The sequence below is a fragment of the Mirounga leonina genome, unplaced genomic scaffold (assembly GCF_011800145.1).
Source record: "Mirounga leonina isolate KUSES-001 unplaced genomic scaffold, KU_Mleo_1.0 Mir_176, whole genome shotgun sequence".
Taxonomy (NCBI): Eukaryota; Metazoa; Chordata; class Mammalia; order Carnivora; family Phocidae; genus Mirounga; species Mirounga leonina.
This window is the reverse complement of record NW_023270454.1, coordinates 3,744,775-3,755,219: the sequence shown is the minus strand read 5'-3', so window position 1 is coordinate 3,755,219 and position 10,445 is coordinate 3,744,775. Positions and strand designations below refer to the sequence as shown.

The 10,445-nt window shown below is 42.9% G+C and overlaps 1 non-coding gene across 1 annotated transcript; it reads right to left on the bottom strand.

Annotated features, from left to right (window-relative positions):
- Nucleotides 1-8,073: 8,073 nt before the first annotated feature.
- Nucleotides 8,074-8,177, bottom strand: LOC118022612. The gene has a single exon (XR_004682528.1). It is a non-coding gene; the product is annotated as a U6 spliceosomal RNA (small nuclear RNA).
- Between the last annotated feature and the right edge of the window lie 2,268 nt (nt 8,178-10,445).

Here is a 10,445-nt window from a genome sequence, read left to right as displayed (position 1 = left end):
GAAGGAAGGAAGGAAGGAAGGAAGGAAGGAAGGAAGGAAGGAAGGAAAGGAGGGAAGAAGGAAAGGAAAGGATTCCATTACCCACCAACTAATCTATGACTTTTCCTCCAGTAGAATGCTGAGCCTTAGCAGCAATAGCAGGGTATGCTGGGGCATGCAGGGCATGTTGCCATGGTGAGTAGAGAAATTAATTCCAGGTGCCATTTGGGTATCTTTTAAGTCTGCCAGCTTATAACAACACCACATAATTCTATTTCTTTCCAGCACTAGCCCTGATAAAAGTTTACACTTGCTGTTACTTTCTCCTGGTAACCTGAGCAACAAAAGACTCATCAACAAACATGTTTAGATATTTGCTAACTTTGTGCAAAGCATCATACTAAAGAGCCAGAACACAGAAGGAATATGACCATCTGCAAGGCAAACTACATTTTGTTTTCTTATATCTTTAGTTATTTTGTCATACAGTTATTCTCATAATAGCCCTCAATTCACTAATTCTTCTTCCCTATACTCAAGCTTTGCCATGAACTGAATTCCCCATGGCCCTTTGATATCTTACCCCAAGAAGAACTTGAGTGCCAGAGTGAGGCATTGGCTAAGCCTACCCCACCACTCTACTATAAAGTCTGAAGAGCAATGCACATCACTCCACTTTTCAAATAACTAACTGAAGCCCAATTATTGACTAAGTTATCAGCTGAATAGCTATGTACTACTTGACATCATACCTGGAGGCAGCGTGCAGCAGGCTAAGCTGAGAACTCACTAATTCAGACCCCTGCGTGCCAATGAAATGCAGCTCTGCTCCCCACTGTGTAATAAGGGATTTGTGGCTTCCAATTGAGGACAGAATGCTATTCTCAACTCTAGCACAGTTAAGTCATACTGCAAGTATACTCTGCTTTAGTAAAACCAGATACAGTATATGTCCCACAGAGACCATCAGGGTTTCCAACATTTGGTCAAAATCTTGGAACCAATTCCATGACAGCCTGCTCATCTGTCTTGGGATTTCCTAGAAACACAGTCACTCCAGGCCATGGCTCACCCCCTCCGCACAGGCCTGAGCTCGTCCCTTCCCCATCCCCTATCCATCAGGAGACTTCTAGGACTATTTGAAAAGCCTGCAGCTTGCTAATCCTTTCATGCCTTATACCTGGTCATCCAAAGTCACCACTCAAGATCTAGCCAATGTCTAGCCCCTCCCGTCCACGTTTTCTTTTTTTTCAAATAGCTTTAATAGTATACAGTACAGATGAATTTCAGTTTTAAAAAATAATCAAATCAACTTTATTCATATAACTTTCTCATTGAATGTCCACATGTTTTTTAATGCTTTATGCCCCTTCTCCCTGAATGAACCTCCTACTACTATCCTCCTTCCAAAATCTGCCCATTCCAAGGTAATTATCTTCACCTTCTCTTTTAATATCACCTTCAGTTTCTCGTCTGAAACCCGATTCCTCAAAAATCATTGTTATTCTTCCAAATCTCAAGCCTGATGAGTAGGGCCCAGAGGCCACTTTGTCCCAATGCTGTTCCAGACTGATTTTGCCACTGTTCTATAAAACTGCTGACCTACTAAGGCTTAGGCTGCTAGGTGCTGAATGTTTGCGTCTCCCTGAAAATTCATTTGCTGAAATCCTAACCCCTAAGGTGATGGTACTAGGAGGTGAAGCCTTTGAGAGATAACTAGGGTAGAGCCCTCATGAATGGGATTAGTATCCTGATAAAAGAGACCTGAAAGAGTTTGCTCAGCCCTTCTACCATGGGAGCACACACCGAAAAGACAGTCATCCACGCACAGGAAGTGGCCCCTCACCAGACATCACATCTACCATCATCTTGATCTTGGACTTCCAGCCTCCAGAACTATGAGAAATAAATTTGTGATGTTCATAAGTCACTCAGTCCATGGAATTCTGTTACAGCAGTCCCAAAGAACTGAGATAGGCCATCTGGCTACCCCACTTTCCTCCTCTTTGTCACTGTTACCCAGGCCAAGTATACTCTGGAATGATATGGAGAGGAACTGCCTTGTAGAAGATATTGATAACAGGCTCGTGATGGTCCTTTTCACTCTCAAGTCACCTCATCGGTCTGGACAAATTCAATATTCATGAGAATGCTTCATCCAGTGCTCAAATTCTTAGTCCTTCCTCAGCTCCACCTCATAGCCAAACTCTGGAATCAGGAGGCACACCCCAGTATGGCTGTGGTTTACTCTGATTGGTCCATTATCATACCAAAATGTATTAAATATTAACCTTTTCTGACAATGGTACAATTCAGAAATCTTAAATCCAGAATCTCTGACTGCAACATCCTTCCTTTATGGCTCTCCTATTCACTTATTTGCACTGTATCAGATCTTTAACCTTCCTCTGACCTCAGGCCCTTGACCTTTCTGCATTCTCCTGATCTCCCAAAACCTGTCCTATCTTTATCCTCTCTGCTCAGCCTTCTCCACATGGTTAATCACTTCAACCACGCAGTTGCATCACCCTCAAATAGCTTGCCCCATCAATCTCTGTCACACTCAACTGGAAAAATCCCAACCCTCAGCTAGAGAAGAAGATCAGAAAGCCATGCACAGATTTGGTGTCACTTAAAATTGATCAGCTTAATAGGACTTTCAGTGCTGCCTGGGAATCTTCTTCTCCATCCCTGTTCAGCTCCCTTTTCCACTCTCCATAGCAATGGTTAAAACCTTCTCCAGTCCCACCCAGCCACCTCCCTAATAATGCCCAGCAGAAAATCTTGCCTCCCACTGCACAGACAAAATAGAAACCACCACGGGAGATGTCCCTCAGTTCCCTGCCACCATAGCCATCTACATATATCCTTTTATATATTTCCTTGCCACGAAAGGTGCAGAATCTCTCTTCCTGTCTCAGAATAATGAATCCACCTGAGGTCTGGATCCCAGCCCCGTTCCCCCTCATGCAAGATCCCTGGCCTTCAGGTGTCCCTCTCCCTTTATGCCTCCCTCCTCTCAGTGCTGTCTTTTCTTTCAGCTGCCTCTCTCTCTCTCTCTGACTCTCGTAACCACACCATCTTCTTTAAAGAGATGTCTGCTTTCAGTTTCATTTCCTCACCTTCTATTCACTCTTTGATTCTTTAGAATCTGGCGTCCACCTTCCCTGAAATGACTCTAAACTAGGTCAAAATATCTCCTGTTGTTAAATCCAAAATCCTTATCTTATGTGATTCATCTGCTCCATTTGGCACTGATAAACATTCTGTCCTCCATAAAAGGCCCTCCATGACAACGCTTCTCAGTCTCTACTTCCCCTTCCCATTCCTGAGATGATGGAGTTGTTCAGATTTCTGTGCTGGCCCTTCTTCTCTTTTCCTCCAACGTACTCTCCTTTAGCACTATATCTACTCACATATTTCAATTCCTGTTTATATGTTAATAACTCCAAAACAGTATTTCCCTTGAAAATGATCCACATATCCAACACAAATCCAACTGGATACTTCCTCTCTGATGTACAATAGGCACTCAAAACGTAACATATCCAAAACTGAATTCTCCAAACCTCCTTCATTGTGAGACTTTCTCCTTATCTGTTTTCCCAAACTCACAGAATTACATCTCCATCCACCTGAATACGGTCTTTGACTCTTGCCCCCTTCCCTCTTAGCAAATAGATTTCCTTCTAATTGTCTTTCTAATCTGTCCATTTATCCACATTCACATAGCTACTGTCTTAACTTAGGCCTCATTCTCAAAAGCCTCCTAAATTCTCTTTCATGGTTCAGGAATGCCCTCCCTTTGCCCCCAAATGCATTCCCTCCTTTGCAGAGAGGAAATCTGATTCTGTCACTCCACTGCTTAGAAACCATCAATGGCAACTCTTAAACATCAGAAAAAGATGCACACTGCACACACTGAATATAACATAAAATGCTAGATAATTTGGCCACTTCTTGCTTTTCAGACTATCTCTTGCCAATCAATTCAAACCCATCCTACTTCTCTCACTGTGTGTTCCAGCCATGTATGTAGTATGTGCAGTTTCATGTGGCTAGAAGGTTACATAATAAAATGTTGATAGTAATTGTTTTTGTTTAAAGAGTTGCTTGCCGGGGCACCTGGGTGGCTCAGTTGGTTAAGCAACTGCCTTCGGCTCAGGTCATGATCCTGGAGTCCTGGGATCAAGTCCACATCGGGCTCCTTGCTCAGCGGGGAGCCTGCTTCTCCCTCTGACCCTCTTCCCTCTCGTGCTATCTCTCATTCTCTCTCACTCAAATAAATAAATGAAATCTTAAAAAAAAAGAGTTGCTTGCCATTTTGGCTTTGTCTTTTGCAGCATGGTTTGTTTTTTTTTCTACAATGTGCTATTTTTATAATAAGACAAAAATAAAATTTTAAAGAATCAAAATCGAAAAGCAAGCCTTAAACAAATCAGTCACTTACTGCTGTAAAACTAATTTATTTTTACCTTAAAACATCCAAAATATTAATATCATGGTCTCACCATATACATTTATATAAATGTCCTCTTCAAAGTAGCAAATGCCCTTGTCATATTTAACTGACAGCTCTTCATATATACATCCAACAATTTTGATATTTAAAAGATATGTGTCTGTTCCAAGAAAACTGCTGAATCACACAACTCAAGGTCAAGGCAATTCATATATCATGCAGCATCATTACCCAGTTCCTAGTAAGTGCCAGGCTCTGTATTCATCATGGTCCAGGACTAATAATCCCCTTCACTCCTACAAAATAATAACAGCTCAAAATTTTTACCAGTGTTTTTTTTTTTTATGTTAAAGACTTTATTTATTTGAGAGAGAGAGCACAAGCAGGGGAGAGGGGCAGAGAGGTGGGTGAGCAGGCTTCTCGCTGAGCAGGGAACCTGATGCGGGGCTCAGTCCCAGGACCCTGGGATCATGACTTGAGCCAAAGGCAGACGCTTAACCGACTGAGCCACCCAGGTGCCCTTTTTCCAGTGTTTTTAATGAGTAAAAAACACTTCCTACCAGGTTACAAATTTGTTGTTCCTTTCCATACATTGATGAAGCCATCAGGATGACAAATACTTCGAGCTGTTTTCCCAAGTGGAAAAATAAATTCACACCCGATCTTTGCCCCCTCCTCGCTTTCTTGGCTATGCGACTAAAGGCAACCATTTGCAGGGTAGCTTGCTGTAGGGAAGATGTTCTACCTGTGCTCAGGGACCAGAGCAAAACCAACTGTCTCGCTTTTGATCAAACCCATTCCTCAGTCCTCATTATTCTAGTGAATAACAAACTATCTTAATATCCTAATGAACTAAAATCACTTGCCCCGTTAGACTCTAGAAGGGAAGTAGCAGACCTGGAAGTAAAGTTTTACAGGACCCACAGTCACTCAGTGACAGACTGTCAGAGAAACAAATATGGCAGTCTCCAACCCCCAAAGCAGAACATATGCTTTGACAAGTGACTTAAGAGGTCCATGAAGAAGGACGTTGGGAGTCTGCATATCTCATAAAATCTGGGCTAGAAGGTGACCACACCCAAAAAAACCACTCCTACTCCAACCACCCCCACCCCATCCACCTTTTAGGAACATTTCATCTCTAACAACAAGAAATAAGAAGGCTGGGCTCAGTGCACAGAAATGGAATTAGCGACAGTGTCTTGCTCTAAAGCTTTGACTAGCTGCAGTAAAGCCCGAGTTCCCAGCTCCGCCTCACCTCACCTTGCCTGCGGGAGCCCAGCATTGCCAGCACACGCCTGTGGCCTTGGGCTCAGTGGCCGTGGCAGTAGTGTATAATCCTCAGTCAACTTCTCTTGAACCCTCTGACCCTTCTCAGCAAGTGCTCCTGGGCTCCAAAGCAAGCCAATCCTCACCATCTTCACCGTCTAGTCCCTTCCCTAACTTTCTGCCCCCTTCTTTGTTCTCCTGTAGATCAACATGTTATATAACTTAACTGGGTTCTGAATCTTGTCTGAACCATGGCAGACTCAGTATACTCGGAGAGTAGAAATGATCTCCCTTAAAATAAATTCATGGGGCCATTTAACAGAGTAGCTGCAGGGCCTGGCTGAGAGCTGGCATCTCCCGCTGCCAAAACCTAGTTTCCCTTTATCTTTCCTTTTGTTCCACTTTCTTCTCGTTTAAGGTTAATGTGGCTGGGCTTTTCAAAACAGGTGACTCTAGCTATGTTAATAAAGCAAGGTGTGATAGCATCTTCCATGACTTCAGATGTCAAACACTGAGAAGAGGGAAAAGTACTTTTAAATGACCACATCCTCTTAATAACATTCCAAGGGAGAGACCGCTTATCTTGATTTTAATTTTTCAGTCTCCTTTTATCTCTTCCTCCAAAAATATGGCTGAGAGCAAGATCACCCATGAAGCACTTATCAGAAAGACATTAACTAACATTTGTGGGAGCCAGCTGGAGTATGGGGCAGATTGAGGGCAAGGACTGGAGGGGGAAAAGTGACAATGGTACCTGATGAGAATACGCTTTCTACTTTGTAAGGCCGGGCATCATTTATAAACACAGACTTGAACACATTGAAATATTAAAGTTATTTGAGTAAAGCATGGCCTGAAATTCACCTCTGAATTTCCTCTGAAGAAAGAGCTAATCAAGCAAAATGCTTAGGACAGACAAACTTAGAGAGAAAATGTTTAACTTATTTAGAAATTTAAATTGTTTTCAGTCCCCAAAGAAACTCTGATTTAAAACAATCATTCTTACCTCATGTTTAAACTGTGGCTTTAAGCCTCTGTTGGCCAACATGACAACATCTCCCTTTATATGAAAGCCAGACTTCCAGAAACTTCAGCATTGGTCAGTGTTGCTCAGAGTGAATGATCCATGAACCACCTGTACCGGAGGTACCTGGAGTCTTAGGCAGGTCTAGGCCCCATTCCCCCTTAGTCACCATCATCCCAACCCTTTTCCTGACCTTTCAAATCAGAATCTCCTCCAAGATTTAGTCTGGAGTCTAGAAGCCCTTCCGGGAAGGCATTTCTGGCAGCATGGATGGATATACGTGGTCAGGCAGAATTTGGCCTATAAAAGGCTTCTAAAGGATTCAGCTAAAGACAAAATTGAAGAATCCTGGACTTCCAGTACTAGAGACCCAACTATTGATACCTGGACAATGACCAACAACACTTTCACTTACTAAAGAGAAACTATGGAGCCCAACGAGGCTTCTAGATCAAAGGTAAGAGAAGAAGTTAGGAATTAAAGACCAGAGACAATGACAATGACCGGGCAGAGGTTCAAGTCCAAAGACGGAAATCCAGAAACAAAGATCAAAACCCAGTGGCAAAGCAGTTGATCAATAACTATAGAAAGAGCTGTAGTTAGCAGCAAGATGGACATGGTGGTGTGCTAAGGTCTTCTGAGAAAGGGGCTTGTCCAAGGCAGCTTCGTCCCTGAGCTGGGACAAAACATGTCCGCATAAGCTCACAAGCACATCTGATTAACAAGAACAGATGAATACTAATTAAGAGCCCAAGCTACTCCCAACATCAAGTCTCCCTGAACTCAGCATCATACAGGAGTTTCCATAAAAATGCTTCATGTTAAATGTACAATGCCACCAACGGCTACAATTCATCATCACAGGGAAAGAGGACAGGGACACAGGCACTTGGGAGGGGAAGGAGCTGACATCACATTATATCCCCAGGCCAAGTTTTAACAAGGGCAAGGTAAGTCATCATTAGCCCAGTGTGCAAGTTCCAGCAATCAAAACACTCAAGTCCAGGCTCAGGGGAACAGGCACACCTGTAGAGGAAGTACACTCATTGCTCAGTGTTGAGCAATTGACCAGCCCTCTCTGTGGCTTTCTCCAGCCTATTAAGTAACCCAGCATTGTAGGCAGCATGAAATGACATAAAAATCCCATTCTTTGAGAACCTAGCAGGGGCATTACACTAGCATACTATTTAATAGACCCAATAACACTGGGAAACAAGCCGTGCTATCCCCATTTTACAGATAAGAAAGCCAAGGTACAGAGAAGATAAGGGATCTGCTCAAGAACATTTCTGACAATTTTTCTTTTCTTTTTTGCCTTTTTTTTTTTTTTGGCCTTTGAAAAAATATGGAAGGCTTCACAGGTTTTCATGTCATCCTTGCACAGGGGCCATACTCATCTCTGTATCATTCCAATTTTAGTATACGTGCTGCCGAAGCAAGCGCTCTGGCAATTTTTCATGCTCAAAACACTCGTCATACATTTTTCAGAAGCTGCTTCTTTTATAGTAAAAAAACAAATCATATGGCAATTTCATTACTTTTATCATGAAAAAGGGCTTTAGAAGTTGGGTACACATATGCATATACAAACATACACCACCACAGCCTCCATCTTATATTGAGTTTGGGAAAGAGAGAATTTCCTGTGGATTTTCTTGAATGTCCCTCTCTTGTTTGACCCAAACTCTGCAAGGAAACCACTGTGATTACAACATGCATAAAGCTTGCATTAGTGTTCCGAAGTACCAGAGCCCACTCACACTTTGAACCCAGTTCTGTCCAACACCCAACAATGCTTTTTCCTATGACACCATGCTGCACCGCTGCACTTCCACTTCCTTCGGCCCCGGCCCCAACTCTCTCCACTCACTGGGATGTTACCCAAACATCAGGACCCAGTTCAAATTCCTACCTTCTACAGAAGACCTTATGTGAGCCATCAGCCTGTGCTACCCCCTTTCTTCTCACTTTATGGCAAGAAGGGACAGACTAAGCAGTCAGCACCAAGACAGGTGTTTGTGAGCAAAATCAGAGATGGTGCAAGCCTAGGCTGCCAGGAAACTAGAAAAAGGGAAACAAAACAGAGTGAAAGCAGCCAAAATAGAGTTAGGGCTAGTCTCAAGTCTACCTAGCAGGCAAGGCAATAGAAGTCATAAAGCTTTGCAGAAAATATTGAGGAGGAAAAGTCCATGAGTCAACCCCAGGGTTTGAGATGACTGGTGCTAGCAGGCAGACCAAGTATGGGAGCGGTGGTGACCTGGTCATTCCAGAGTCCATCCCAAAGCTGCCTTGAGTGCCAGACCTCTTTTGCCACAAAGGGGGAGCAAGGCGATGGAAACCCAGAATCTGACACCATGATTTCAACCAGCACCCCTCACCCAGAGGTAGAAAGTTTCCCTGCGTCACAATATGATTTTCGGGACACAGGAAATGGCACTGACGGTTTCCATATTTACCACCACACCAATGCCTGAAATGTCTTTGGTTGTGAAACAGAACTTAATGGCTTTTATTAAGGATGAGCCTTGAGGTGCCATCAACTGGAAGGGAGGAATCAAGAACTCCTTCCCCAGGATCAGAGTGTTTGAAAGGGAAGAACTTGGCTCCAGAAAGACAGAAAACACAGACATCGTGGAAGGCAAAGCGGTGTGCAAGGTGGAAAAAAGGAAGTCGGGCATTTCATAGTCTCCATTAGACCTGCATCAGCATAGCTCCAGATGCCCCTTCCTTCTCATCCGACTGAAACTGGCCCGGGGGCAGGGTGGTGGGAATAGTCAGGAGCCAATATCTGATAGAGGCTCCCTGTGCACCTGCACCCCGCCCACCACGTGCCGCTACAGATGCCAGAAGACACGCGTAACTGAGAGTGAGCTGGCCCTGAGTTTGTAGCTTGGAGATGTCCATACTATTCCTGCTGTCACTGATTTTTCTCTGTGATGTTGGACAAGTGCCAAAACTTTTCTGTCCTTTCATTAATTCATGAACAATATGTCTAATCCCTGTCTCGTAAGAATGCTGTGAAAATTAATGAGCTTATAAAAAACTAAACAAAACTGATGTAAAAGTCTTTGTATACCCTAGAGATGCTATAAACACCAGGTGATCTAATTTAAAATACAGATGTGTATTTCCATTTATGTGAACCAATATAAGAACATTTAACTTTACAGAGCAACGGCTATTTGGTGATTCCAGAACAGGGGGAGGGGCAGGGAGGTCCTTACACAGAAGATAGAATATCTTGTAAGTGGAAGAAAATTGATGTTGGGTACTCAGTTTAACATTTTTAATATCAAAAACCTTCACTGAAGGCTTACAATGTGCTAGGTGCCATCCTAGGCATATATTATCATCTCATTTAATCCTCACAGTAATCCAGTGAAAAGGTTCTTAGTAGCTCCCATTTCACAGATAAGAAAACAGAAATCCCTACAGATTAAGTAACCTGCCAGAGATCACAGATCTAATCAGTGGTGGAGACAAGATTCAAATCCCAGAACTGCTGTTTCTTACTTACTTGTCTTTCCATTAAACAACTGCATCCCCAGCAAATATATAGAACCCCTAAAACATGTCATGTTTGTAAAGTATTAACTGGCAAAAACACAAAACAAAATGAAACCTGGCAGAGCAGCCAAGGGACAAAGCTTAGAAATCCAAATGCTCGTTAGTGCTAAAGACAATACATATGATAAGTTAGCCCTAAAATTA